Below are 17,059 nucleotides of genomic sequence, written 5' to 3'. Positions count from 1 at the left end.
GCCAACATCAGACAAACACCTGTTTCACAAGGGTGGCACAAGGTTAATGCAATGCTGTTACGCCACGAGCAACAGGGGTTCGAATCTGGCACTGTCTGTAAGGAGTTTATACATTCTGTTCAATTCTGTGTGCGTTTCCTTCGGGCACTCTGGTTTAATCCCACCATTCAAAACGTACTGGGATTATAGGGTTAATTGGGTGTAATTATGTGGCACGGGCTCATGGCCTCAAAGGGGAGGAGAAGGGTGGAGCAGCACAAGCTTGCAAGTGATTGGTTAATGATGGTGTGAAGGTGACGAAAAGAATGGAGCAAAGAGGTTATGCCGTTTGGAAGGTAGAGGGCTAAAAAGGTTCTTTATCCAAATGTGGGAAATATACCTCTATACATACAATTATAGCTCGGTCATTTGGCTCCTAATACATTTTTGTTTGGCGGCAGGCTTAAGAGTTGGCTGCAAAGTATCAAGGGATACCCACAGTAAACATTCCCTACATCATACATCAACATCAACAATACTGCAATAAATCCACAACAGCGGTTAAAGAAACCCCTGGTATCCTGAAGATTCGCTGGAGGTGACCTTCAATATGTAACAGGCAGCAACTCAGGCCATTCATTGCACTATTGTGAACCTTGGACTTGTCGGAGAAACCTCTATCCTCTTTTGCTCCACTTAAGCAAATACGGTGTTATTTTTCCTCATTGACGCTAAAAATCTGATCTAAATGTCTGATTCAGACATCACTGCTGTAGAGTTTGGGTCTATGCTAAGCTTTGCATCATAAACCATTTCTATTAATTGCTTGGTTTTTGTAATTTTTAAAAAATTCTTCTTCTATGCATCTGTATGTTCTTTGGTGTAATCAATTTAAACTTTTCATACTGTGCAGATATTTTCTAAGAGAAAAAAAACCATACTGCACAGATGTCCTTTGAGAGTTACAATTGCTCCCTTAAAAGAAATTCTTTACACATTTTCACTGCCACATTTTGTTAATTAAATAGATTAAGTTTACCCTATTCATTCATCACTAAGCAGTGACCAAGATAATCATGTATCACGTGTCTCATAACATAGCATTCTTTTTGCTGTAAAAAATCTTCCACTACACCGTGAGCAATTTAGTGAGAATCTGAGCCTTGCATGCAGTTGCATCAGCTGCTTTAATAAACATATTATATTGCTCAGTCAAGGTTTTCTTGTGACTCCATGATATTGACTTACTGCACACAAAACACTCTCAGTCCCGCCATGGTTACTTCTCCCTGCTGTATCTTAATTATGCTCTTTTGGCACAAGTAATCAGCCATTCTCATGCCCTAAGGAGGAATTTGGTTACCGCTGACTGAAAAGTTTAACTTCCTTTGCACAGTTCTTCCTCGTGCATTACATTTATTTGTAAACATTTCTTGATGTTCCAGTTCCTGGCAAATAATCAATTGCAGGATTTTCTGCATTGACAACCTGACTTTAGCAACAGAGGATAGCAAATAATATTTACTTTTAAACTGTTCATTCTTTTACTTTGCAATAGCAAACCATCTATTTCAGAAGATGAATGGTTTGTAATTCCACTGAAATTAGTTTATTATAGGGTTATTTTAAATATTGGTGTTGTTCCCCCACCCCACCCCTAGCAGAATGACCAATGGATCAACATCTGGGGCATATTTATTCAGGCTTCATCAAAGTTCCATGATCACTTCAGAGGTCCAGGAGTCCAGCTGCAAGTGCTTGTCAACAAGATTTGTATGAGGTGCAGTTTATGCATGTTGCTTTCGAACTGTAAGGTCAATTACCAGCATACTTAGTTCTTCCTGGACACTGTGTTTCCAATTAAAGCTCTTCATGAAGAATGCCTCCACGCAGAGAGTTAGAGTGAGTGCTTTATTATGCCAGTTTGAAGAGCTTCTGTTTGCATATCATCGGATGGAATGTCTGAAACAGAAAACTTACAATTTAAGTATTGGGAACTAAACGAAAGAATGAACTATTCACAAAAGGCTTTTTTTTTCTCCCCTTAGAAGATTGTGGTGTGAGATTTTCATTTGAGGATTCTGTAATTCACTATCAAACACTTCTTCTTAACATCATACGCAACAATACGAAATTTAATCTGCAAGACTTCGGGTCTTTCAAACACTGTAAGTGCACTTAACCCAAAAGGTTCATAGTTATGGCTGAATATAACCTCACTGCTCTAGGATTATCTCTCTGCTACGAACTCTTGGGAAACATAAGAATCTCCATATTCACAGAGGCTTCTTTTATGACATCCAAAATAACTTGTGAAACCAAGAGACAGGGACAGACACAGCCCAATAAAGATTTATTGTACTGTCAAGAAGTTTGCTCAATGCACCCGTAGTCATTTGATATGCAGCCAAAAGCAAAGGAACTGTGTAAGTTTGTATTTGCATCACAACTGGTAGCTGCAAAGATCATCATATTCTTTAGACCCTAAATTAACTTTGCAGCATATTGTGAATTTCAATTTGTTAGCAGCAGAAGTATGGAAGAATATTAAATGCATTTTTGAATTTTAAATCTGCTGTGGAATTGAACACAAACTTAATTGTGCTTTCCCACACCTTCACTAATGAATTCCATCTCCTCTGTGAGCACTTTAGCTATAATGTACACAATTAGTATGATTGAAATTAATAAAAATGTAGTCAAAGGATAATATATTGCCCTTAGCTTGGAAATGAATGCATTACAGACAAGCAGGATTGCAGAATGAGGCAGATTTGATTCCTTTCACTCCGTTCGGTGGCTGGAAAGGAAATTAAAATATGAAATAGATGAGTGAACTGTTAGGAATTGTGTACAATATTGAATGAGTACATTGAAGTAGCACTGTTAGTTGAGAAAAGCGAACTTATTATAATGCCAAGGAGGCCATTCAGCCCATCAGGTCCATGCTGAGTCCCAGCAGAGTAATACCTTGAATTAGCCTAATTTTCCATCCTGTTGTTTCACTGTAGACCTGAAACTTATTCTCTCATACAAACCCATCCATTCCCTTTTGATTCTTTTTCCAAAAATAAACTTAATTCACAGTAAATTATTTACAATAAAGAAAACTGTTCAAAGATTTTTCATACCTTTGTCATATGTCGGACTCTGGCTTTACCCTACCCTCAATTTAGTCTATGTGTCGTCTGAGTCCAGCGTGCTCGTTGCATGAAGTGATAGGAGAAGGTATTCGGTTCAACAATCAGTTTATTACACAGGACAAGAATAAAGCTTAACAGAGCTCTGGTTCAGTCATTAGTTCATAGGTCACCTGCACAGTGAGCTATTCCCCAAGACTGACCTCTACTGTCCAGTCTCTACAGTTTATGTAGCTCAACCTTATCATACAGAACAAAAGTTGGCTTTCTTTGCTAGATTTCTTGCATAAGATTTATCACAAGTAATTTCCTGCTCTGCAGATATCTGGGTATATATAGAGCTCCCATCTTAATCCTCAAGGCCAGAATATCCTGTTATTTTGATCAGAAATCAATTCATACCCCAGATATTTCTAATTATTTCTTTGTTCTCATTTGGCCATGTTCTTCTGTTCTACTCAACACCTCCTTCTGCCTTCTTACTGGGGTTCCATTCTCTTTGTTTCTGACAGTCTCTGTCAGGATTCTCTTTGTTCTTGTCTGGCCATCGTCTCCTGTGCTAATCAACACCTCCTTTTGCCTTAACCTTCCTACTAAATTGTTTCATACATATTCTCTCTTTTGTATTTTGGGAACAGACAATTCTAAACCTACTGTAATCAGCCAATTTTGCTACATACTGTGGCTGCCCCTTACTTACATTACTCTTTCCCTTCACCATGAGATAAATATTAAATTGTTACATAGTACTGGATTCATGTATACAAAATGAATAGTACATAAGCATATATTCTACATATTTTCTATGATTAATTAACCCCTATATTCCAACACATACTGCATCTATATTAGGAGTAGGGCATGGTCACTTATTCATTGGGATGTAAGAGGACACCAACTGTATTAAGTGAAGGATGGTTTTCTGCTATCTCTGCCCTTAGTATTTCATAACTGGACTGAAAACCAAGTGAGTTTACAGGCAGAACTTTGGTGATGAGTCTGGAATGTCACTGCTCGAAGGGGGCAGGGCAACAGTAATCAGAGGTGAGGCCCATGTGGAATAATGTTCTCAGGTTGGTGTCTGTGGGATTGGTAGGTGCCTGATAAGTGTATTTTCCAGTAGCTGGACACTTGCATAAAGAATAAATTGTTTAAAAGATCAAAAATACTTCTTTACTTGCATGAATATATAAACATTTTACTTTATTTTTCAGTCACATTCTTTGAAAACATTTAACCGTTGTTGGATCTGCAGGTTTCTCCCCCTCCAAGGAGTCACTTGAATGATGAACAGTAACATTATAAACAATTAACCTTCCCCATCCCTCAAGTTTTGCAGATAAAGCCTATGACTGATGTGTCTATTGCTAAGTAGGGATAAGGAGACACTTACAGAGAATCACGCAAATGGCGAGCAGCATCAAGAAGCTCTACATCCTTGGTGATGGCATTTTATTCAAACATAATTTATCCAAACAGCTGCTACAAGCAAATCACAGCCAAGCCTCTCCGCTGGCTGAATATTTGCTCGCATCAGAGACCATTTATTTTTACAATTTTAAACTTATGTATTTTTACCTATGTTAATTTTTAAAATTTATTTTCCTCCATTATTTTGCCAGTTGCTTGAATTTTGGAGAGTAGGAGTTTTATTGTATTAGGTGTAGTGTATATGTCAGGAAGTCTCAGAAATATGAGCTCAGCCATCCCCCCTCCACTTGAAACATGTTGAGATGTGCTTAAGAGTTCATTGATGTCACAGGATAGAGCAAGAAAACTTAGATGAAAAGAAAAGGGTGAAATGTTGTTGCTGGTAACATGACTGAAGACATACAAAGACATAGAAGATGGTGAATTTACCAGCAACATGAATCACAAATGTATTCTCATTTGATGATGGTGTAAAAGCCCCGAAGGTATTTTTTAATTCGATGCGTTCAGAAGCTTTCAAGATGCTAAGCCAAAGATCAGAGGAAATAGTTGATGAACACACGCTTATTTCATAGTGGGTTCACTGCCGAGAACACAAATGGGTTTTTTAAACTTTGTACTCCTGAGTCACAGGCTGACGACACTATCACGACGTCATCAGCCCTGCCCTTTGCAGTTGCTTTCAGTGGCATTCATTTTATGGTGGCGGTGAAGTGACTGCAATCCACCATTAAGTGTACCCCCCTAAGGTGGAGAGAAGCTGGAGCGTATCCCAGCAGTCCATCTGTCTTTGGAGCTTTTATGGAGGTAAGTGCAGCGAAGTAAAGTCAGAGAATCTCTGCCTTTACATTCGCCTTTTTATCTTTATAAAAAAAAGCCAACAGAATAATAGGTGCAATGTGCAGATATTTTATTGATCAGGCTCTTTGAGGCCAGACAAGTGACAGATGGAATTCAGGTGCAATCAATGGATATGCTGGATGTAAGTCTGTGGATTATCTAGCAGTACAGAGATGGCATTGAGAAATGTGAATTAGGTTGCCTCAGGGCTCAATTCCAATGTGCAGGCATAAAACAAACCCACAGAAATGGTAATTGTAGCATTCTTTAAATGTGGTCTCCTCCACCTTGGAGAATTCAAACACAGATTATGTGACTGCTCTATGAGCACCCTTATTCACTCCACGGGAGTAATACTGACCTTCCTATTATCAGGCACTCTCATTTGCAATTCCATTTGCATTCTGTTCTATTTGTCCATAGTGCTATAAAAATCCTCATCAAAGGCTTGGGATTTCATTCAGGCATATTGTAGCTTTCCACATTCAATATAAAATTCCACATCTTCAGGTATCCTGTTTTGTCTGATTATCAGAACGGTTCAACCCACCATCCATGATCTTGGCTCAGTTTTTCTTTCTGTGTCACCACAGCCTAACCTGCATATCGTGTGCTGAAAGCCTTTGTCCATGTCTCACTTTCTATAACTGCCCACATGGACAATCATATTGTCTCTGCCTAGTTATTCCCATTAATCCATCAATTAGATTACCTCATTTACAGCTTGTCCTTAAAACAGTCCTAAACCCACCATTTCTCTTTATCCTATCCATCGCAACCCACCATCCCTGCACTGTTTAACTTCTTTTTCTCTTTACCAGTTCTGATGTAAGGGCTTCAACCTGGAACTTTAACTCGGTTTATTGTTCATTGAACGAAATGCTCCCTGACTTGAAAATCCAGAGCAGCAGGTTAATAACTGTAACATGAAGAACAGGAAAGAAGTAGTCCAATGCCAATAGAATGTCAATGTGGAAGTGAGATGCAAGACCAGGTAGGAGTCGAGACATGATGATGGGCAACCTTGAGAAGGAATAAATGCATAAAATGGTAGGAATTTGCTTAAAGCAGGGGTGTCAAACTCAAATTCACTGAGGGCCAAAATTAAAAACTTGGACTAAGTCGAGGGCCGAACTAAATATTTATTGAAAATTTTCAACAACATCTGCTGCATGTTTTCTCTTCTTTCAACATATGTAATGTTAAACTTTTTCTTATTAAAATAAATGTTTAATAATAGTTTTGGATAAACTCTTTCCAGAAGCATTAACAAATGAGAAATAAAATATTCAATAAACAATATTTCTCTATAGAGGATTTGTCAAATGTTGCTAGTGTGCTGTCGAATAGTAAAATCTGAGGGCTATTGAGAATGTGGGAGAATAACATGATTCCTGAAACAATCAAATGGGTGACTGATTGTGGGCATGAACTCTAGCAGGGTTATTTGCCATGCCCTTTTTCCATTGGTACAGATATCCTTTGATTTACACACTTTTCAAGTTTTATGTCTAATGAGCTTGTATCCAGGTGCAGGACCATTTTTAACCAGGAATATATTTATCACTGTGACATGAAACTATTGGAAGATCGTTTTATCCTGAGATTAAAGTTCATAATACTTACTCAGGCCTGTGTGCAGGAGGGTGAGGCTTGCGGGCAATCGGGTTGGACAACGACAGTGCGGGGGCATCGGCTCTCGCTGCAGGGCTGCATCTCGGCGGATCATCGGCCCCGTCACTGTGAGTCACGGGTCGGCCTGAGGCAGGGAGGGGGAGTGGGCAACGGTCCTGGCGAGGTCAGGCCCCCCCTGAGTTTCTGCCGGACCCCCTTGACCTGCTGAGTTTCTCCCGGACCCCCCTTGACCTGCTGAGTTTCTCCTGGACCCCCCTTGACCTGCTGAGTTTCTGCCGGACCCCCCTTGATCTGCTGAGTTTCTCCCGGACCCCCTCCCCTTGACCTTCTGAGTTTCTCCCGGACCCCTCCCCCTTGACCTGCTGAGCTTCTCTCGGACCCCCCTTTGACCTGCTGAGTTTCTCCCGGATCCCCCTTCGACCTGCTGAGTTTCTCCCGGACCCCCATGACCTCCTGAGTTTCTCCCTTCTGGTGTTTTTACGAGAACCACTGACTTTCGCTCATACATTGATGAGGGGGATCAAGGGCCAAACATTGTCAGGTACCTCTCTGCTGGATAAAGGATACTGTTTAACCCGCTGAGTTTCTCCAGTGTTGGGTTTTCACGAGGTAGAGTCAAAGGGCCGAAGGGCCTGTTTCTGATCTGTAATGTTCTACGGACCCTGCTCTTCTTTCCGTGCCGGTGTCCCAGGACCTTTCCAGGGCAGTCTCCACGCTCAGGTCCCCGCTGGGATCCCGGTCAGCGAAGGAGGAGCAGGTGAGCGCGGCTAATCCCGATCCAGCCCACGCCACTCCCGAGATTGGCGGGGGATTCCACCCTACCTGCCCGACCAGCCTCGCTCTCCACGTGTACTCCGGGCACCCGCCGCTGGTCCGGTGGGAAGGCGCAGGGCGGCCGGCGGCTGGCACCCCCATCGCCCGGTGGGGAGCCCCAATCTTCCCTCCGGCGTCCCGACTCCATCTGCAGCTCCAAGAAACGCTGCGCCACTGGGGTTCCATGCGCTGGGAAGTGGCCTTGGTTTCCCCTGACACCGGCCAGGCCGCGCTGCGGTGGGGGGGTGGGCTGGGGGACACGACAGCGTGTTTATAAAACCACTCACCACTACTTTTCAAGGACCAGGATTTTTCTCTCTCTCTCTCACCTTGGGACACAGCGGTTACTGTGCAGGCGCTATACTGGCGTGGCGGCCAGCGGGCCACCTCTAATACATTTTTGATATGATCTTGCGGGCCAAATATAATTATATCGCGGACCAGAGTTTGACATGTGTGGCTTAAAGTGTCGAGAATTTTTTTGCATTGACTTATTTCAGTTTCTGGGCATCGCTAGTAAGACCAGCATTTAATTTATTTTAAAATTAGAGATACAGCACAGTAACAGGCACAAGCCCGTGCCACTGAATTGCACCCATGTGACCAGTTAACTTATTAATCTATACATCCTTGTAATGTCGGAGATAATCGGAGTGTCAGGGAGAGCAATTCAACTAAATGCAGATTTGGACCCAGGTTGCGAGTGATGTAATAGCACTGTGTAACGACCACAAAAATGCAAATTTATTGCTCATCTCCATCTGGCCTTGAGAAAGTAGTGCTTTTTTGATTCACTGTAGTCCTTCAGGTAAAAGTATTCCCACAGTAGTGTTGGGACAGAAGTTCCAGCATTCAGACCCCTTGATGATGAAGAAGTGGCGATATGTTTCAAAGTCAGCATGGTGTGCAATTTATCGGGGAACTTGTGCCTGTCATTAAGGATGACAATGTTTTGAAACCTTCTATTCCCATAACATATGTACATAATTGCAGGTGATGTTGCATTTAATATGCATGTAGTGTCATTGTTGAAGTTTGAAAATATATAGTTCCGCGTATTCACAATTAATGTGACAATTGCTGTATAGGTTGAATAGTAGATGGTATGAAGATTCTTTGGAGATTTGACCTACGGGATTTATCAGTGTCTGGAATGTACACTGCAGATAGATTGTTTTGCTTATTGCATAAAATTTAGAGTTGAGGGAACTATGAAAATGAGTAAATTTATGTTTAGTAAAGATAACATTATATGTAATCAGTCAATTCCATAATTTCACAAATGTAAAGAGTTAACTGCTTGTATAGTTCATGATATCATAATTGATTTTTTATGGGTTTGTTTATTTTTAAGGGGAAACAGTGTTAAATAAATAAGAGTTTACCTTTCTGGACTATTGATCTAGAGATATGAGTTCAAACCTCACCATGGCAGCTGCAAAATTTATCTTTTTAAAAAATAATTAAAGAGACTGGGACTTTTTTTTACATTTATTCACAGTTGTGTTAAACAGATTGCTCTAAAATCCATACTAATGCTGTCCAGAGAGGGAAATCTTCCATCCTTACCCAGATTGGCCAATATGTGATTCCAAAATCCAAGAGGCTGATTACCTCTTGCTTTGTTGTTTTAGTAGGGACTAGAAATTGACAAAAAAAAATGGCCATTGCCAATAAGGTCCAAATCCCATTGAATAATGAACTAAAAAGCTGTGTGTGTGTGTGTGTGTGTGTGTGTGTGTGTGTGTGTGTATGTGTGTGTGTGTGTGTGTGTGTGTGTGTGTGTGTGTGTGTGTGTGTGTGTGTGTGTGTGTGTGTACTAATATGTTGTGTCAGCTCCTGTTGTTATTTAAGTGTTGACTGCTTCAACAAAAGCTCTATTACATGTTACTTGACTTTATGAGGAACATCACAAGAAGGCCTATATACAACATACTGCTCACTCGTACCTTCACACTTTCCCTATGCAGTGCTGGTGCGTTTTGCTTCGTGTTATTATGCGATATCATGTAGATTACACGTAGCTAAGAACAGAACACAATTTATTGTAAGCCAACATCTTTTTATTTGAATATTTTACTTTTGATTTTTCCAAACTCAGACAGTTCCAATAATCCACAGTACAATAATTAAATTAATCAAGTATACTTACATTTCTTCTACTGAGTCTGGTTTTATCCCCCTTCCCCACCCCCCCCCCCCCCACCCCCACGACCAACAACACAAAATAATTATAGAAAAGAAACACATTAACCATAAAGAAACTTAGATGAAAAGGCAAAGAAAAAGCATTTTTTAACAAAAAAAAGACTCTACTGGCCGAGGACAAGAAGGGAGTCATCCTTAAATTATACTACTAGATACAATAGTGTACCAATGTCACACCAAGTATGTTCAAACTCCTTAATCTTCCCTTTAAAAAAAAAGTAACAAATTAATGCAAGCCATCCACTTTCTCCATATTTAAAATATAACAAAAGGTATACCCTGTATAACACAGTTAGTGTGTTTCAACCTCGTTCAGTGCTATGGAAAGCTGCACTGTTCAAAGCATTATTACATTGCACTGTAATGTAATAATTCTAATCCTATAGAAGTTATACTAGTTCCAATCCTATAAAAGGGATATACAAACTTGATCTTTATAGGTGATATATATTTATTGGCAACAAGTGAACATGGTTTATTTAAGAAAATATTTGACTAATGCAGATTTGCATCAAATTGCCAACATGAGAATTTCACCAAACTTCGATCAGTACCACCGTGGGATAGTTCAGGGAGTCCAATCACAGCAGGTGCAGCAATAACTTTCAACACAGTCATTTAACTCTCTCTATTCCACAACAAATTCCAGGGGTTCCCCTCCATACAAACTGGCATTGTTCAGTCATTTGAAAACTGGCTGGTCTGCCACATCAGAGCAGAGATGAAAAAAGAAGCAGATGCCCATCAATGTACGGCAGGGTGCCACGGGATAGTGCAGGAGCCCGATCACAGCAGGGACAGCAATAACTTTCAACACAGCCACTTGACTCTCTCTATTTCACAGCTCGGTGTCCATACTTCAAATATTTCAAACTAGAGTCTTGCAAAGTATTATGAGGTTGTTTTGAATAACAACAATGATGAAACTTTAACATTGCAAATTTAAAACTGCAGGTCAAAATTTCAATCCGCGTTATATCAAAACCTGTGCTGTTTGAAACCATGTTACACAGCATATGCCTGTACTTAGATAGGAAATTTAAAAAAAAAAACACATATTTCTCATGTTGGCAATTTCTTTTAAATTTACTGATACGGCACAGTAACAGGGCCTTCAGACATGGGAAGAATGTACAAGTTCCTTGAAGACAGCACTGGATACAAACCTGGGCTGCTCGCACTGTAATAATTATACTAACCATGCTCCTCTTAATATTAATGTTACAAGCAAATATTTACTCAGTTGTCGAACTCTTTACTTCACGCTTTACTTAACATCTCTAAACTGCCTATTAAAGGCACCAGTGATTCCAGTAATATATACATCATGCAAGTTTGGTCTGGCACCCTTGCTCCATTCGCGTTTCATTAGGATAATTTGAACACACTTTATGAAAGCACAACTTTAATTCAAGCATCACTCAAATAACTAGAATTGACAATATGAATAAGTACAAATGTTTTGCCAGTGATGCTGCTCTCTCTATTTTGCTTGTCTTTTAGCAAGTCCTAGAATCCTAATTTGTCCCAATCTGTAAGCCATATTTGTCTACCTTTTCTTCTTTTAATCCTTTGGGGTGGATCCATCCCATGCATTCCTTTATCGGCCAGTACTGTAGGTTGGCTCTGCCATTGCTTAGAGCTTGATCATCATTGGCCAGGTCATGAATATAAATGCGAGGTCATAAATTTGCTTGTCACTTACTTTGCCTGGGCTAATTTTTTTTTCAATCCAAAGCTCTGAGAGCATTAATAATAATACTTGTGTCAGGTAACCTGAATAATAGCTCGTGATTTCAAATTTGCTCACGATCCATCACTAACTTAGTCTTCAACTTCTTTTACACCCTGGCTTCAGGGCATAGGCATCTCATATTTTATTTTAACATTAAAGGAGGCCATTCAGCCTGTCTGGTCGGTTACAGCTCAAACTCATCAATCTTCATCCCTGTTTATTTACCTGCAGCATCTTCCCTCACATGTGCCCATCAGCTTCCCCTGCCCCACCCTCTCCACCTCTCTCCCCGAATCTCCTCTCATTGTTAAGTTACAGTAAATCATGAATCTACCAACCAGCATGTATTTGGGATATAGGACGGGACCAAAGCATCAAGGGGAAACCCATATTTTTATCAGGAGAAGGCGCACAACACAATGTCAGGGTTCAATCAGTGCTGTGAGCATGTGGGATATCATTTGAATTGATCCATCAGGTTTTCATGCTGAACAAATGACAATCTTGCAATATAGTACTTCTGAAGTTTGATTGCTGATTGTAGTTGGTTATTTTTCATGAAAATTAATTTCATATGGTTATCATTATGTCCTCAATATTAAAATATATAAATTCTCAATAATCTCAGTCTGTCTCACCCTCAAATGACCACCCACCATTTAAAACAAAACAGTCCAGCTCATGGAAATCTGAAATAAAAATGATGGGGTGGAAAAATATATAGCCAGTCCAGCAGCCTTTGTAGAGAAAAAAGGCAAGATTGAATGTTTGACGTTAATGACCTTTCAACAAGAATGATCCGCGATCGGGACCAGACTGGGGTTAGAATCCCACGCTGTCTGTAAAGTGTTTCTACTTTCTGTGTGGGTTTTCTCTGGGGTTTCCTCCCATCATTCAAAACATACTGGGGGGTGTAAGTGAATGGGGTGTAAATTGGGCAACACGGACTCATGGGCTGAAATGGCCTGTTACCGTGCTGTATGTTTAAAATTTGTTAAAAATTTTTAAAAAATAATTACGATGTTAGATACATTAATGAAGGGCTTAAGCCTGGAACGTTGGTTATGCACCTTTATCTTTGCCACACAAATTACACTGTTTGACCTGTGGAGTTTCACTAATGTGTTTTTATTTTTAAATAATCATGAGTATAATTAAGACTCGTCTAAATAATTATCTAAAGTGATAATTACCTCAAGTAGAAATTATCAGTTGCTTTAAATGAATATGTTGAAGGTCGGGTAGTCTAAAAACAAATAATTAACTACTTGCGATATGTTAACTTGACAAAGATTGTTTTTGTTACACAACATAATAACCATGATCAAATAAACAGTTTGTGCAATAACTTATTTGCGAAACAAAAGAAAAAAAAATAGCTCTTCAAAATAGATTCTTCTCCTCCATTGCTGAGCCGAGGGATATGGAGAAATCAAACATTGAGCAATCTGTAGTCCTGCGGCTCATGGGTTCATATTTGTTAATGTTTTATAATATTGCTAATGGGAGGTCTGACAGATGCAAAGAAAGGGAGTTAAAAGATCAGTCAAAATCATTCAAGAGTCATGAACAAACACATTGAAAAAGAATGATCTGGATTTGTATATATTAAAAAAAAAAATCTCTATACAGTAAAACCCCCTGGTATCCAGAATTCATGCAACTGGCACAAGATTGAGGATAATACATTTTAAAAATATAAAATAATTAGGAATAAAATAATAGATAAAAATGTGTAAATTTAAATTGTAAAAATAAATGTTCTTGGAAGTAGCAGATAAAGCTTTGGTGAAGATGCAAGCAGATATTCAGCCAGCAGAGGGCCTTGGTCATACTTTGCTTGCAGTTGTTTAAATAAAGTTGTGTTTGAATAGAATGGCGCTGCCCAGGATGAAGAGCTGGTTGATGCAGCTCGCCATTGGGGTGTCTCCTTATTCCTGCTTAGTACGTGTTGCCCCAGTCAACAGCTTTATCTGTAAACCTGAGGGAGGGGTGGGGTTAATTATCTATAATGTTATTGTTCATCTTTTAGGCAGCTCCATGGAGGAGGAGGAACCCGGCAGATGCATTGACATTTAAAAGTTTTCAATGAATATGACTGAAAATAAAGTAAAATGCTTTAATATTTATAAATGAAGGTTTGTTCAGTGTCAGTATAGAATAGTATTTTTGTATTTTGTCTTTTAAACTGTTTATTCTTAATGCATGTGTAATAGTTAGGCACTCTAAAGAGTAAGTCTCAATACAGGAAGACACACTTATCCTGCATCTAACATCTGCCGGATACCAAGGTAGAGAAGACACTTTCCAGGTTCTAATATATCCTAATTTCAAAGCGTGTCATCTTCAAGGGAACGTGAGCGATGATATTTTGAATTACTATCTTAATAATCCAATAAACCAAACTTTGTAGATGCAAGAAGCTTTAATTCGTAAATAAAACAGATAAGCATTTTGCATAAGTTCGCATCAAGATTTTCATAATGATGAATAAGCAAAGCATTCGGCAATATTCAAAGAGATATACAAGAAGAAATAAGATGAAATAAGACAAATTCAAAGAAAATGATCTCGAGCTGACGTTCCTTTCATTGTCCATCGAAGAGTGAGATGCAAGCTCTTAGTCTGCATGGATATTACGACATATTACATCAGAGTCACGATGGTAGCACTACAAACAAGACTTTTCCTCAAAGAGATGGGCACAAAATTAACTAAGAATCAAAAACACAAGGTTTTAACCTTTACTGTAAAATGTAAATTCAAGACCTCAGGTCTTACAGTCCAATTTGACTTGATCTATACTGTCTCTGTCAAATGGTCTCCATCTCCAAAATGTATATTGGATGCTTGCACGGAGAGCTTTTCTCTTCGTTTCATTTTTTGGTGTCCAATAGATATATTCTGCAAAATGGAGAGATTTGGTCGAATAAAGCAGGTTGCTGCTTTGTCGCTGAGTGAAATAGTAAGTTTGAATTTGCTAATTGCAATCCACCTTTCCCCATTTGTTGCCAAGAACTGATGCAAACCTCAATAATGCTGCAATGTTTGGTATTCAGGAACACATAACAACATTCCAAAACTGTGAGAAATTAGTGAAATATTTTCATGTCTTATTTAAATCTTTTAAAATATCAAAACATTTAAAAACTGAGACAAATGCAGGGAGACACACGGGAGGAAGATATGCATGGATCCACAATGCCATGAAATGAACATGTGTGTACATGCCCATAACATTTCATTACACATGTTTGTTGATGATTATTGTGAATGAGGAAGTGAGTCTGTGTCACTGGTAGCCCCACCATTTTGTATATCATTAATTCTAAACATCATAGTAAATTTTGGTTAATTAATAAAGTACCCCAAGTACCCAAGAAGAGTAGAGTGAGCTGCTTCAATGACTACCGACCATTAGCACTAACTTCTACCGTGATGAAATGCTTTGAGAGGCTGGTCATGGCCAGAATTAATATGTTCTTAAGCTAAGGTCTGGATCTGCTGCAATTCACCCACCATCACAATTGATCCACAGCAGCTGCAATATCACTGGTTCTCCACTCAGCTCTGGATCACCTCGAAAACAGCAATTCATTATATACCCATGACTATGTGGCCAGGCACAATTCCAGTGCTATCTACAAGTTTGCCAATGACACCACAGTTGTCAACAGAATCACAAACGGCAACGTGGAAGTGTATAGGAAGGAGATAGATCAGCTTGTTAAATCGTGAAATGACAACAACCTTGTGCTCAACATCAGCAAAATCAAGGAGATGATTGTGGACTTCAGAAGGAAGTCAGAAGAACATGACCCAGTCCTCATTGAGGGCTCAGTAGTGGAGAGTGTCAAAAACTTCAAATTCCTGGGTGTCATCATCTCCAAGGATCTGTCCTGGAGCCTCCATGTTGATACAGTCAAAAAGAAACTCCCCAGCGGCTTTACTTTCTGAGGTGTCTGAGGAAATGTCACTCTCGTAAACTTCTACAGGTGTGCTGTGGAGAGCATTCTGGCTGGTTGCATCACTGTCTGGTATGGAGGAGCCAACTCTCAGGACAAGAACCTTCAGTGGGTTGTTAACTCAGTGTGTTTCAAAACAGGCACCAGACCTCACTCCATCGAGGACATCTCCATGAGGAGGTGTCTTAAAAAGCAGCCTCTTTTCTCAAAGACCCCTCCACCCATGCCACGCCCTCTTTACTCTGCTACCATCAGGAAAAAAGTACAGGAGCCTAAAGATGAGAACTCAACGGCACAAGGGCAGTTTCTTCCCCTCTGCCATCAGATTCCTGAATAATCAATGAACCAAAGACATGCCATACTTTTCATGCAGAATTATTTTTTTTATTAATACTAATGTTGTAAGATGGTTATAATATGAATTTCATGACAATAATTTTGGATTCTGATTCTGAAAGTATTTTTGCAATTATACCTCACTGTTCGAATTAACAGGAATGTTGTTCCTGCACCTGTTCTAACCTGACACATGTTCTGCGGGCTAGTTCCCTGATGTAAATTTTGGGGACTTATAACAAATTTGTTACTGGAATCCAATGTCAGAGTGCAGTCAGGAAAGTTTTGTCTAAGAGTGACTATGAAGTTCAACACTCTGTCTTCCTGAAGAAAGGGAGAACATTGCATTTTCGTTGTGAAATACAGTAGCTGATAACAGAGAGAGCTCCCACTGTTCCACAATAATTCCTACTCAAACGGTTGGGCAAATGCATTAAACAAATCAATATATAAATTTATATTTGCAATGAAATTTGTTAAAACATGTAAATTTTGGGAGGAATTGAATTTGATTCCTATCACATCTGACTAGCTTGCAATGCTCAATTGATTTGTAATTAAAATATTGATTGTTTTCTGTGGGCTGAAGAGATTTCTACCAGAGTTTTTACTTCCAGGCCTTTCTTTGTTCAACGAATGCACTTTTCTATCTCTGAAATAGGATTATGATTGAGTTTCAATGAAAAAAAAGAAAGATAATTGGAAATTGGTATCTCCATGTGAATTCCATTGTTTCTGTTTGAGGAGAAAACAAAAGGATAGTTCGCTCCAGATACATTTCAACTCCAATCTCTCTGCCATTTTCAGTGATATATGTCGGAGCTGCACCATTGAAATGCCACATGTTGAAGACTTTCATAGAACCTGTGGGGTCTTCTTGTGCAGGATGGGGTGGGGGGGTGGGGGTGGGTGGGGGGTGTCAATGAATAAAATTTGGTAGGTACTTCTACAGTTCTCCTTCAGAATTAGCAGATAAC

At 39.4% G+C, this 17,059-nt stretch overlaps 1 long non-coding RNA gene across 2 annotated transcripts in view; it reads left to right on the top strand.

Moving 5' to 3' along the window:
* The first annotated feature begins 5,231 nt into the window (after positions 1 to 5,231).
* LOC138746144 (uncharacterized) overlaps positions 5,232 to 17,059 on the top strand; it is a 42,642-nt gene continuing 30,814 nt past the window's right edge. For both annotated transcript variants that reach the window (XR_011346726.1, XR_011346725.1), the window contains exon 1: positions 5,232 to 5,357. This is a non-coding gene — a long non-coding RNA (uncharacterized lncRNA). The remainder of the gene's footprint in view (positions 5,358 to 17,059) is intronic.

Source organism: Narcine bancroftii, chromosome 11, assembly GCF_036971445.1.
Source record: "Narcine bancroftii isolate sNarBan1 chromosome 11, sNarBan1.hap1, whole genome shotgun sequence".
In the NCBI taxonomy this organism is placed as follows: domain Eukaryota; kingdom Metazoa; phylum Chordata; class Chondrichthyes; order Torpediniformes; family Narcinidae; genus Narcine; species Narcine bancroftii.
Note: the sequence above shows the minus strand (reverse complement) of the source record. Positions and strands in the feature narration are given on the sequence as shown.